The sequence below is a fragment of the Gracilinanus agilis genome, chromosome 4 (genome assembly GCF_016433145.1).
Source record: "Gracilinanus agilis isolate LMUSP501 chromosome 4, AgileGrace, whole genome shotgun sequence".
Taxonomy (NCBI): domain Eukaryota; kingdom Metazoa; phylum Chordata; class Mammalia; order Didelphimorphia; family Didelphidae; genus Gracilinanus; species Gracilinanus agilis.
Window position 1 is genome coordinate 247,400,233 of NC_058133.1, and position 13,628 is coordinate 247,413,860.

The following is a 13,628-nucleotide window of genomic DNA, read 5'->3' on the forward strand; positions in this document are numbered from 1 at the left end:
TTCTTAATTACTTGCTGGAGTCTCTTTGCTAGTATTCTATTTAAGATTTTTGCATCTATGTTCATTAGGGAGATTGGTCTGTAGTTTTCTTTCTCTGTTTTTGGTCTCCCTGGCTTTGGAATCAGTACCTGCATATCCATTTTTAAAAAATGACATATATGGTTTAAGATTCTAGCCCAAGTCTAATTTCTTTTTTTTTAAATTAATTTCTTTTTTTAAGTATTTTTCCATGATTACTTGATTTGTGTTCTCTCCTTTCCTTCCCCACTCCCAGAGCTGACAAGCAGTTCCACTGTATTATCACATATACTTATTTCCATATTATTCATTTTTATAATAGAGTAATCTTTTAAAACCAAAACCCCAAACCATATACCCATATAAACAAGTGATAAATCATATCTTTTTCTTCTGTGTTTTTATTCTCACAATTCTTTCTCTTGATGTGGATAGCATTCTTTTTCATAATTCTCTTGGGAGTGTCCTGGATCATTGCATTACTATTAGTAGCAAGGTCCATTATGTTTGATCGTCCCATAATGTTTTAGTTACAGTGTACACTGTTCTCCTGCTTCTGGTTTCACACTGCATCAGTTCATGAAGGCCTTTCCAGTTTATATGGGAATCAAGCAGTTCATCATTCCTTATGACACAATAGTATTCCATCACCATCATATACCACAATTCGTTTAGCCAATCGAGGAACAACTCCTCATTTTCCAATTTTTTTCCACCACAAATAGTGCAACTATAAATATTTTTGTATGATCATCTTTTTTTTAAAATCTCTTTGGGGTACAAACCTAGTAGTGATATTGCTGGATCAAAAGGCATGCAAAAGGCCCTTTGGGCATAATTCCAAATTGCCTTCCAGAATGGTTGGATCAATTCATATCTCTACCAGCAATGCGTTAGTGTCCCAGTTTTGTCACACCTCTCCAACATTTATTATTTTCCTTTACTGCCATATTGGCCAGTCTGCTAGATGTGAGGTGGTATCTCAGAGTTGTTTTGATTTTCATTTCTCAAATCAGGAGAGATTTAGAACACTTTTTCATGTGATTATTGATAGTTTTGATTTCTTCATCTGAAAACTGCCAATTCATATTCTTTGACCATTTGTCAGTTGGGGAATGGCTTGATTTCTTGTACATTTGACTTAATTCCTTTTTTTGAGAAATTAGACCTTTGTCAGAGAATTTTTTGTAAAAATTTTTCCCCAGTTTGTTGCTCCCCTTCTAAATTTGATTTCATTGGTTTTGTTTGTACAAAACTTTTGATTTAACATAGTCAAAAGTATACATTTTACATCTTGTAATATTCTCTTTCTCTTGCTTGGTCTTAAATTCTTCCCTTTCCCATAGATCTGACAAGTATATTATTCTATGTTCACCTAATTTACTTGTAATTTACCTCTTTATATTTAAGTCTTTTACACATTTTGAATTTATCTTGGTATGAGGTGTGAGATCTAAACCTAATTTTTCCATACTGTTTTTCAATTTTCCCAGCAGTTCTTGTCCAAAAAGCTGTGATCTTTGGGTTTATCGAACACTGAATTACTAAGGTCATTTACCCCAAGTCTATTCCATTGATCAACCCTTCTATCTCTTAGCCAATACCATATTGTTTTTTTTTTTTAAACTCTTACCTTCCATCTTGGAGTCAATACTGTGTATTGGCTCCAAGGCAGAAGAGTGGTAAGGGCTAAGCAATGGGGGTCAAGTAACTTGCCCAGGGTCACACAGCTAGGAAGTGTCTGAGGCCAGATTTGAACCTAGGATCTCCTGTCTCTAGGCCTGACTCTCAATCCACTGAGCCACCCAGCTGCCCCCTCAGTACCATATTGTTTTGAAGATCACTGCTTTATACTACAGTTTAAGATCTGGTACTATTAGGCCATCACCCTTCACATTTTCTTTCATTATTTCCCTTGATATTCTTAATCTTTTGTTCTTCCAGATGAACTTTGCTATAATTTTTTCTAATTCTACAAAAATGTTTTTTGGTATTTTGATAGATATGGCATTGAATAAATAAATTAATTTAGGTATGATTATCATTTTTATTACATTAGCTTATCCTACCCATGAGAAATTGATGCCAATTATTTAGATCTAGATTTATTTATGTGAAAAGTGTTTTGTAGTTGGGTTCATATAATTCCTGAGTTTGCCTTGATTCCCAAATATTTTATATTATTTGGAGTGATTTTAAATGGAATTTCTCTTTCTAATTCTTGCTGCTGAATTTTGTTGGAAATGTATAGAAATGCTGATGATTTATGTGGGTTTATTTTGTATCTTGCAACTTTGTTAAAGTTATTAATTATTTTCACTAACTTTTTAGTTGATTTTCTAGGATTCTCTAAATATATCATTGTATCATCTGCAAAGGGTGATAGTTTAGTTTCCTCATTGCCTACTTTAATCCCTTCAATTTCTTTTCCTTCTCTAATTGCTACTGCTAGCATTTCTAGTACAATATTAAATGATAGTGGTGATAACAGACATCCTTGCTTCACTCCTGGTTTTATTGGGGAAACTTGTAACTTATCCCCATTGCAAATGATACTTGCTGATGGTTTTAAATAAATACTGCTTATTATTTTGAGGAAAGGCTCTTTTATTATTATACTTTCTTATGTTTTCAATAGGAATGGGTATTGTATTTTGTCAAAGGCTTTTTCTGCATCTATTGAAATAATCACATGATTTCTGTTAGTTTGGTTGTTGATATGGTGAATTATGATGGTTTTCCTAATAATAAACCAGCCTTGCATTCCTGATATAAATCCCACCTGGTCTTAGTGAATAATCTTAGTGATAACTTGCTATAGTCTCTTTGCTAGTATTTTATTTAATATTTTTTTTCATTTTTCTTCAATATAGAGATTAGTCTGTAGTTTTGTTTCTCTGTTTTTGGTCTTCCTTGCTTGAGAACCTACAGTACCATATTTGTGTCATAAAAATTTCTGTTAAAATTCCTTCGTTGCTTATTTTGTCAAATAGTTTGTATAGTATTGGGATTAGGTGTTCTTTAAATATTTGATAGAATTCACTTGGGAATCCATCTCCTTGGGATTTTTTTCTTAGGGAGTTCCTTGATAGCTTGTTCAGTTTCTTTTTCTGATATGGGATTATTTAAATATTCTATTTCCTCTTTCGTTAATGTAGACAATTTTTATTTTTGTAAATATTCATCCATTTCACCTAGATTGCCATATAATTGAGCAAAATAGCTCTTAATAATTGCCTCAATTTCTGTTTCATTAAAGATGAGGTCACTCTTTTCATTTTTGATACTGTCAATTTGATTCTATTTTCCTTTTTTATAAATTAGATTAACCAACACTTGATTTGTTTTTTTTTTTTCAAAGAACTATCTCTTGGTCTTATTTATTAGTTCAATCATTCTTTTACTTTCAATTTTATTAACTTCTCCTTTTATTTTTAGGATTTCCAGTTTAGTTCTTATCTAGGGTTTTTAAATTTGTTCTTTGTCTAGTTTTTGCATGCCCTATTCATTGATCTCCTCCCTTTCTATTTTGTTGATACAGGCACTCAGAGTATCCAAAAAATTTTGATTTTGTCTCCTCATTGCCATTCTCTTCAATGAAATCAATAATTATTTCTTTGATTTGTTCTTTGACCCACCAATTTTGAAGAATTAGATTATTTAGTTTCTAATTAATTTTAAATTTGCCTCTCGATGAACCCTTATCAATGTTTATTTTTATTGTATTATGATCTGGAAAAGTTGCATTTATTATTTCTGCTTTTCTGCATTTGTTTATGATGTTTTTATGACCTAGAACATGGTCAATCTTTGTATATGTACCATGTGCTGCTGAAGAGAAAGTATATTCCTTTTTATCCCTATTCAATTTTCTCCAGATATCTTTTAACTAATTTTTCTAATGTTTCATTCACATCCCTTCTTTCTTATTTATTTTTTTGTTCACTTTGTCTAGTTCTGATAGGAGAAGGTTGAGGTACCCCACTAGTAAGATTTTACTATTTATTTTCTCCTTAAGCTCCTTTAGTTTTTCCTTTAAAAGTCTGGCTGCTATACCATTTGGTGCATATATATTGAGTACTGATATTTCTTCATTATTTACCTTTTATCAAGATGTTGTTTCCTTCCTTGTCTCTTTTAATCAAATCTATTTTTACTTCCCTGCCTACCACCCCATTTCTTTTTCCTCTTCTGTTTCTCTAAAGGGTAAGATACAATTCTATATCCCAGTGAGTCTGATTGTTCTCTCTCTAAGCCAATTCCAATAAGAGTAAGGTTTAAGTATTGCCTGTCACTAACCTCTTCTTCCCTTCCATTGTACTGATCTCACCCCCACTGCCTACCCCACGCTTCTTTATGTGATATATTTTACCATATTTTATTTCTCTTTTCTAATTTCTTATAGTATTATCCTCTTTCACCACTAGTTTTATATTTTTTTGACATATCCTAAATAGTTTACTACCACACCCTCTAACTACTATGATAATGATAACAATTGTAAGAGTTATAGATATCATCTTTCCATATAAAAATATAAGCCATTTGGCCTTTTTGAAACTCTTAAATTTTTTCTCTTTCTTATTTACCTTTTTGTGCTTCTCTTGGATTTTGTATTTGGGCCTCAAATTTTCTGTTTAAGTCTGATCTTTTCTTCAGGAATGCTTGGAAATCTTCTATTTTATTAAATGACCATACTTTCCCCTGAAAGAATATAATAATAAGTTTTGCTGAGTAGTTGATTCTTGGTTGTAAACCCAGTTCCTTTGCTTTCTGGAATATCATATTCTAAGCCTTCCAGTCCTTCAGTGTAGAAGCTGTTAGATTCTGTGGGATTCTGACTGGGACTCCCTGATATCTGAATTGTTTTTTTTTTCTGGTTGCTTGTATTTTCTCCTTGGCCTGGGAGCTTTTGAACTTGGCTGTAACTTTTCTGGGGGTTGTCATTTGGGGATTTAATGCAGAAGGTGATCTGTGGGTTCTTTCAATCTCTATTTTGCCCTCTTATTCAATCATATCAGGGCAGTTTTCTTTTTTTTTTTTCCCCTATAGTATGATGCTAAGGCTTTTTTTTTTTTTTTTTTTTTTAGTCATGACTTTTGGAGAGTCCAATAATTCTTAAGTTGTCTCTACTGGATCTATTTCCCATGTCAGTTGTTTCTTCATGGAGGTATTTCATATTTTCTTCTATTTTTTTCATTCTTTTGATTTTTGTTTTATCATTTCTTGTTATCTCATGAAGTCATTGACTTCTAATTGCTCATTAACTTCTAATTTTTAAAGACAATTTCTTCCATGACTTTTTGATTCTCCTTTATTTTTGGTCCATTCGTCTTTTCAAGTCATTCTTTTCATTCTTTAACTTTTTTGCCTCTTTTTATAGTTGGCCAATTCTAGCCTTTATGTCACTATTTTCTTGTTTTAATTCATGTGCCTCTGTTTCCAGATGACCTATTTTGCATTTTAAGCTATTGTTTTCCTTTTCCTGTTTTTCTTCAACCTGTCTTATTTGATTTTTTAATTCTTTTTTGAACTCTTCCAGAGCCTGAGTACAGTTCTCTGGATTTTTTTTAGATTTTGCTTGGAGTTCCTTGCGTCTTGACATCCTCTTTTGGTTCTGTTCTTTTTTCTTTATGCCCATATAAGCTTTCAATTGTCAATTCCTTCTTTTTCATCTGTTGTGTTTTTTTCTCACTCTGTGGAGTGTAAACTCACTTCTTTGCTTATTGCACCTGGGTGTTTGAGCAACTCTGACCTGGAGGGAATCTTTAGTCTTCTCTCTCCTCTGCTGGTATACTGGATTAGACTGGTTGAGCTGACCTGCTGAGCTAATGTGAGGCCAAATCTTTAGCATAGCCAGCTTCTGGGGAGGCTGAGGGTGCCTAATCAGATGCTCTCCCCACCAACTTCCTCTCTGCCAACCTCTGTCTGAGCCTTGAACCCTAAGAGGTAGAGCTGAGGTATTCCTCAGCCTTTGCCCCAGAATCCCACAGTCGGCCTGTGTCTAATCTCAGGTCTCAGTGTAGTAGGTGGGGCAAGGAGGTTTGGCTAGCACAGTCTTATTTCTGGTCTTTCCCTTATACTGTGGAAATCAACTTTCTCTGCCTACCTTTCAAGTTGTGTTCAGCAGGAGAATCCTATGACTCTGTCTTGTTGTCGAGTTTGGATTTCTATATTTTTTAAAGCTGTTTTTAAAGATTGGTATGGAAGAATAGTCAGAGAGGTTTTGTTTTTTTCTATTCTTAAGCCGCCATTTTTATTCAGCCCCCACCCCAAGTCTAATTTCTTTCAAACTTCTTTCTAGCAGTTTTGTCAAATAGGAAGACTTTCTCCCTAAGTAATATTTATGCTTGGGTTTCTCAAACATTGAACTTCTATATTTTCTTTCTTTTTTTCTTTAGAATATTTTTCCATGGTTACATGATTCATAATCCCTACCTCCTCTTCTCTTTCTTCCCCTCTCACAAATCCAACAAGCAGTTCCACTGGATTATATATATATATGTGTGTGTCATTTGAACTCATATTTTCTTGTTTCTATTTTTTATTATCTAGTCTATTCTACTGATCCACTTTTTTGTACTTTAATTTCAAATAATTTGGATTCCTCCTTTATAATGTAATTTGAGGTCTAGAGATGCAAAAACCCTTTCATTCATACTGTTTCTCATTATATGCTATGGTATTGTACTGTGGACCTTTTTGTTCCTCCGGATGAATTTTATTATTCTTTTGTCTAGTTATTTAAAGTATATCCTCAGCAATTTGTTTGTTACATTTCTAAATCTGTAAATTAATTTAGATGGAAGCATTTTTTTATTGGCACAGTCTAACCATGAACAACAAATACCTCTCTAATTCTTTGTCTCCCTTGATTTCTGTAAACAGTTTTATAATTAGATTTATGTAAATCTTGCGTGTGTTTTGGTAGGTTAAATCCCATACATTTTGCTCATTTTGAAACTGAATTTAATTTTAATTTTCCTTGTTACTATCCTCTTCCCCCTTTCAGAACTATATAGAGTTGAAAAAGATTTTTGTAATTTTGTATTCTACTACCTCATGTAAGCTCTTAATCTTCTAAAATAGAAAACCTCCTGGAAGTTACATTGTAATGTCATCTTTTCCAACATTTGTATCTTTAATTCTATTCTCTCTCCTTGTTAGTAGAGCTAACATTTCTAAAACTGTCAAATAATAATGGAAAGAAGGGATATCCTTGATTTTTACCCCTCTTTAATCTACTAAGAAAGCTTCTAGTTATAATGCTTCACAAATAATGTTAACAAAAAATCTTGATTTTAGAGACATGCTTTTGATAATACTAAAAAAGGCCCTTTCATGCCTATAATTTTTAGCTTTTAAGTTAAATAAGAACCATTTTGTCAATAGTTTTCTCTTGTAGCTTTTAAAATAATGGTATTTTTGTTTATATGGTTAATTAAGCTAATTTTTCATAATGTTGAAAAAATCTTTGTATTCTTCACATTAATCCAGTTGCAGTGAATTATAAGTTTTTTTGTATCAGGACTTATTTGTGAAATTTGTATTCTCACTGGTTGAAATTGCTCAGTTTTGACTGCCAGAGGGGGACATACCATTAAAAAAATGGTGAAAAGACCTATTCTGGAGGTATCTGAATCTGGCTTATCTTTTCTGTAGCAATTGAAATATATCATGCAAATATAGCCCAATTCAAATCAGTAACTCCAGGTGTAATTCTGAAATCATTCACAATAGGAACAAACTGAACATAACCATATTTGATCTGTCCTAACTAAAGCCAGCATATGACCTATAAAGCATCTCATTTCTGATGTTCACATAGTAATCTACCTACTAACAAATAACTAAAAAATGTACTATAAGTACAACAATTCTCAGATTGATATAGACTTGATGGTTCTTAAAGTTTCTCCTTCTACCAAAGAATGATCTATATATATGCAAGTTGTATACATAAACAATAATGGGAAGAAATAAAAGAGCTATTGAAGCTAAAATTTAAGGCAGCTTTTAAAAGAGTAAATAGGAAGGAGGATAATAAGCATTTACCAAGTGTTATTGAGAAACCATTATTCTTGATCCCTGAAGTTCCACAGACAATTGATTTAAACCCAGGAGTTCTAGGAAATATAATCTAAATCTTCCTATGAGGTGGCAAAACTTCCTGTGAGTGGAAAAGCATAGCTTCAGAAGTTTGATTAATGATTCCAAGTGGGCTAGTCCTCAGGTGGCAGTGTAGCAACTATGAAAAATTCTAAATCCACTATTAATGGCTTGGGAGGAGAGAGTGCAGTAGATTCAATAATTTGGTGAATTTAGATTTTCCATTCAGCCGAGGGCATTGAAACTCCATCCTGGTCTGCTTGTCTTGTCTATACAAGTTATATATGACTTCTTCTGGCTACTTTGCTTATCCTAGGAATGAGCTATAAAGGCCAAAATTTAGCCAAACCCAATTCAATCTTCCCATCTATTTCACCAAGGGTTATTAGAATCTTATAGCCAGATAGTCTTGAATCCTCCACTTTTATGAAAGAATCAAGGAGAGACTAAGACCAAATTAGTCCTCCTCCTCATTAGGTATTAACCAATTAGAGATGTCTTGGGCTGTCTCAGGGGAAGATTGAATAATAAGCTTCCAAAATTATATTTAATGATTCAAGATGCTATGTCTTTGTTTTTTATCACTGAGAGAGATCATTGACCAATTAATTTATTGATTACTGCTAGCCCGATCAATAAATTACTTTTCTTATCTGAAACCCAATCACTTTCTCCATCACAGTCTTATACTTCCCTATCTTCTCTACTTTACTTCTATTAGGATTTTTGGAACCTGTTTTCTTTTGTTAACAAACTAGGATTTGTCCTAGATGTCTTCTTCTCCCAATCTTTACTGGAAACTTATCACTGGAAAACTCCTCATCATTAACCACCTTCTCCAACACTAGCTGCTCCTTTTTCCATCTTCCTTCCTTCTTTATATGTGGGGACTAGGAGGACTCAAAATATTTTTTGTCCTCCACTTCTATCACTAGAACTCTTTTTCTGCTATTATCACTCATTTTCCTCTCTTCCTTTGAGGTTCATTTCATCTATTTATATGATCCTGCCCAGATTCTTGTTCCAAATGATTCTTTCCCCTTTCTCTATTATTTTATTATATGGTTGTTTCTTCCTTTCTACCCTAATTCCTGCTCTCATACTTAATGATTTCATAGTTCAAATTGATGTTCTCTTTAACATCCTGGCCTTCAGTTAATCAAACTTTTCAAGTTTAATGAATTTCTTTTCCGTTCTCCTGGCACTATAATGATTCTCCTTTGTGCAGAATTCTCAAAGCTTTTCCTTGGATGCAGTGACTAATGTTCAAGGCTAGGCTGGGCTGGACTGGGCTTTCATGGTCATCTCTTCTCTTGACCACTGTTTCTCTTCCATACTGCTAGGGGTCACACTCCTTGAAGCTGTTTCTTCATTTGAGTGATTCTACCCCTACCTATCTGGAATGTATATCTCTGTGCTCTGGTGGTTAAATAGATTTGATTTGATTTGAAGCAGCATGTCCAGTGTGGGGAAGTAGAAAGAAGAGGGAAAATCCCCATCTTCTCCAGCCTCCCCACTGCCCTTTGGTCTGGGCACAAAGGTCTCCTCCACAACTGTGCTGGACTTAGCTAGTTAAATCCCCCAGAGACTAATTCTTTTGTTCAGCCAATCACATTATTCCCTCTTGACTTACTGAGAGGACTTGTTCCTACTTTATAAAGGCACATCCACAGTTTTACAGTTAGTTTAATGCCTTGTTACTACATTAAAACCTAATCATCTGTGACTAAATCCTATGAACATACCAGCTTAATTATGTTACTGAGGGAGAGTACGTAATTATAACCCCCTCTCTTGCACTATTTTTGATTCTTGCCCCAAGCTCCAGTTCCTCTAACTCTCCTTATTTTCCCAGGATAGCTAACTTGTTAAGCAAGATGCTGTCATCCTATCTTGAATCTCTTGTCCTTTCACTATGAATACTTCTTAATACATTGAGGAAAGCTTCATTTATTCCTAAGCCTTCTAGTGTTTTTACTGGAATAGCTATATCTACTCAAAAGCTTTTTCTGTATTGATTGATATAATCGTATGATTTTCATTTATGCTATTAAAATGGTCAGTTGTCTTTAATATTTTCCTAATATTAAATGAGCCTTGAATTTCTGATATAAATCTAGCCTGATAATATATATATATATATATGTATATATATACTGTATATGTAACCTTTGTGATATGTTTCTATAATCTCCTTGCTAATATTTTATTTAAAATTTTTGCATCAATATTCACTAGGAATTCTATAGTGGTTTTTTTCTCTATGTTGACTCTTTCTATTTTGGGTGGCAAAACAACATTCATATCATAGAAGGAATTTGTTAAGACCTTTTCCTGTTTTTTCAAATAATTTATATAGTATTGGGGTTGGGAATAATTCTTTAAATGTTTGATAAAATTCACCTTGGGCAGCTGGGTGGCTCAGCAAGTTAGATGTGGACATGTGAGGTCCTGGGTTCAAATGTGGTTAGACATTTCCTGCCTGTGTGACCCAGGGCAAGTCATTCAACCCTAATTGTCTGACCCTTACTGCTCTTTGCCTACAAAGTAATGCTTTTTATTTTTTTTTTTAAATTCACTTATATGTCCATCTACTTTTGAGTACCACCCCCCCAACCCTCCTTTTGGAGCTCATTTTTGGTTTGTTCAACTGCTTTTTCTAAGACAGGGTTATTTAAGTCCTCTATTGCCTGTTCTCTTAAGCTAGGCATTTTATAATTTTATACATTTTCATCTATTTTATTTGGATTGTCAGTAGTTGGGTAAAATAGAGCCTAATTTCTTTTATATGTTCTTTAATGGTTGTTTATTCACAATTTCATTTTGATATTGGTAACTTTGTTTTCATCTTTCTCTTTTTTTTTTTTTTAAACCCTTGTACTTCGGTGTATTGTCTCATAGGTGGAAGATTGGTAAGGGTGGGCAATGGGGGTCAAGTGACTTGCCCAGGGTCACACAGCTGGGAAGTGGCTGAGGCCGGGTTTGAACCTAGGACCTCCTGTCTCTAAGCCTGACTCTCACTCCACTGAGCTACCCAGCTCTCCCCCCCCCCATCTCTCTCTTTTAAATAAAGTTAACCAATGTTTTGTCTATAGTGTTTTTTAAAACCCAATTCTAATTTTATTTATTAATCAAATATTTTCTTTCAATTTTGTTTATCTCACTTCAGTTTAAGTGCTATTTAAATGGAGATTTTAAATTTGTTTTTCTAGAATTTTTCATTGATCTACTCTTCCTTTCTTTTATTGATGAGAGTGAAGTTCAAGTGTTGCTCACTTCACTACCCCTTCCTTGTTTTTTAGACTTCTATTTGCACTCCTTGATTATGTGAGATAATTTTCTGTCTTCTTCTCCATTTCTCTCCTCTTCTACAGTGTATTCATTTCCCCTTCCCTTTAAATATTTCCTTTATGATCATCAAAACATAACAGAATTACTCTCAGAGATTCTTTCTAATTAGACTCCCTCTGTTACCACTAATGATACCAGAGTTTTGAGGAGATACATGCATTATCATATATTCTAATGTAAACAGTTTATCCTTATAAGGGTCTTATGATTACTCACTCATGCTTGCCTTTTTGCACTTCTTTTGACTACTGTGCTTGCTCCCTAAAGTTTCTACACAACTTTGTTCTCATGAGGAATACTTAGAAGCTCTCTATTTCATTAAATCTTATCCTTTGCTCAGTAGGATCATATTCTAGGCCATTTTTTCCCCTGTAGGATTATACTCAAGGATATACTTTGCTGTAAGCCTAGATCTTTAGTTTTCTGGAATATCATACCCCAGTGGAAGAGTTTGGAGCAAGCCTACATGTTGGAATTCACTGATGGAACTTTGAGGAGGAAGAGAATGACAGTTGGCCAGAGTGCAAAGACTTGTGGGAAGGAACCAACTGATCTCTCTGGCTTTGGAGAGGCAGTAAGGAGGGAGGTTGGATTTTGGGGCTGCAGTAACTTCAAAAGCAAATCTGGGGGGCAGCTGGGTAGCTCAGTGGATTGAGAGCCAGGCCTAGAGATGGGAGGTCCTAGGATCAAATCCGGCCTCAGACACTTCCCAGCTGTGTGACCCTGGGCAAGTCACTTGACCCCCATTGCCCACCCTTACCACTTTTCTGCCTTGGAGCCATCCAAGACAGAAGGTAAGGGTTTAAAAAAAAAAAGCAAATCTGAAGAGTTTTCAAAGACCTTCTGCAATGACAACCCTTCAAATTGATTGTCAATCAGTTCCTGACCATCTTGGAAGATATATTAACAAAGTTCTTCAGTTTGGCAGGGGGGCCTGGACTTCAGTGGGGGAGCCGGCCCCTGAGGCCCACAAACTTGCCTCAAACATTTACCTTACCATACTTCCTCTATAGTTAGCCATAATTATATTCTTAAGAGCATTTATTTGGGAGGGGAATTTAGGAACCCCCTTCACCCTTTTTCCCTGACACCCTCATCATTTATTCCTCATTAGTTGTTTCTGAAATAAATTCTTTTTAGTTTTGTTCCAGTCAGGTCTACATAACTGAGTTGGGCGGGAGGCAGAACTTGTGGGTTGAAGGAGGAATGAAAGCAGTTTTCCATTTTAAATCAGATCTAGCTTTGGGGATGGGGGAGGCTTGTGTGGATATAGCTGGGCCTGAACAACTTACCAGGCTCCCATTAGTTTCCTCCAATAAAGAACATTCCCTCTAACTTTCTAACCCTGGCACAACCATATTAGGGAACCCCACGTGTCAAGAATCCCCAAGTTGTCTCCCTAGTAAGGAGGGCTGGCTGTCGAGGAGAATTGGACCTTTTATTAAGACCAAGGGGTTACCAAACCACACCCCGACTATCTCAAACCCCCCTTCTTACACCAAGCTTTCTATTTCTTTATTGTAGTAGCTGCTGAATCATGTATATTTCTGAATTCTTTTTACCACTTTAATTAAGTTAGTTACTAAATCCTATCAACTCTACTTCCTTCATTCCTCTCAGAGCAGTGTCTCCTTCTTTAGCACTCTGCCCCTTTCATTGATCATTTCTTGCCTGGTTTAATGCCTCCCAGTAAATTCCTTGTCACTCTTCCTACCTGTGCCCTACCTCAGGTCTCTTCCTCTAGTCTATCTTTTGAATAATTTCCAAAGTTTCTCACTACTTAGGTTGTAAGATGCTATTTTCTATGTTGGTTGGTTTTGCTGGTTATGAGAGAAGGCTCCCTGAATGAGGATTATCTAGAGAAGACTGTGATATAAATCAATAAAACTTAAATAGTTTTAATAAAATATCACTAAAACTTTTTTAAACTTTCCAACATCCATGTGACTATCTATTGCCCTTAGTATAAAATACTTCTTAACCTGACATTTAAAGATTTCTATTATTCAACTATAGCCTGCCTTTCTGGTTTTAAAAAAAAATACCATTTTTTCCCTATAGCAGCACATTTGTTCCCAAGCAGAATTAAGGACAAGCCAGCAGCCAACAACAAAAGTGTTTCCACCTCACAGAAGATGTATGATTTCATT

The 13,628-nt window shown here is 34.6% G+C and overlaps 1 protein-coding gene across 1 annotated transcript in view; it reads left to right on the forward strand.

Moving 5' to 3' along the window:
• Positions 1-13,628, forward strand: part of NTN1 (netrin 1) — a 402,384-nt gene that overhangs the window by 158,754 nt on the left and 230,002 nt on the right. The gene's annotated exons all lie outside the window — the stretch shown is intronic.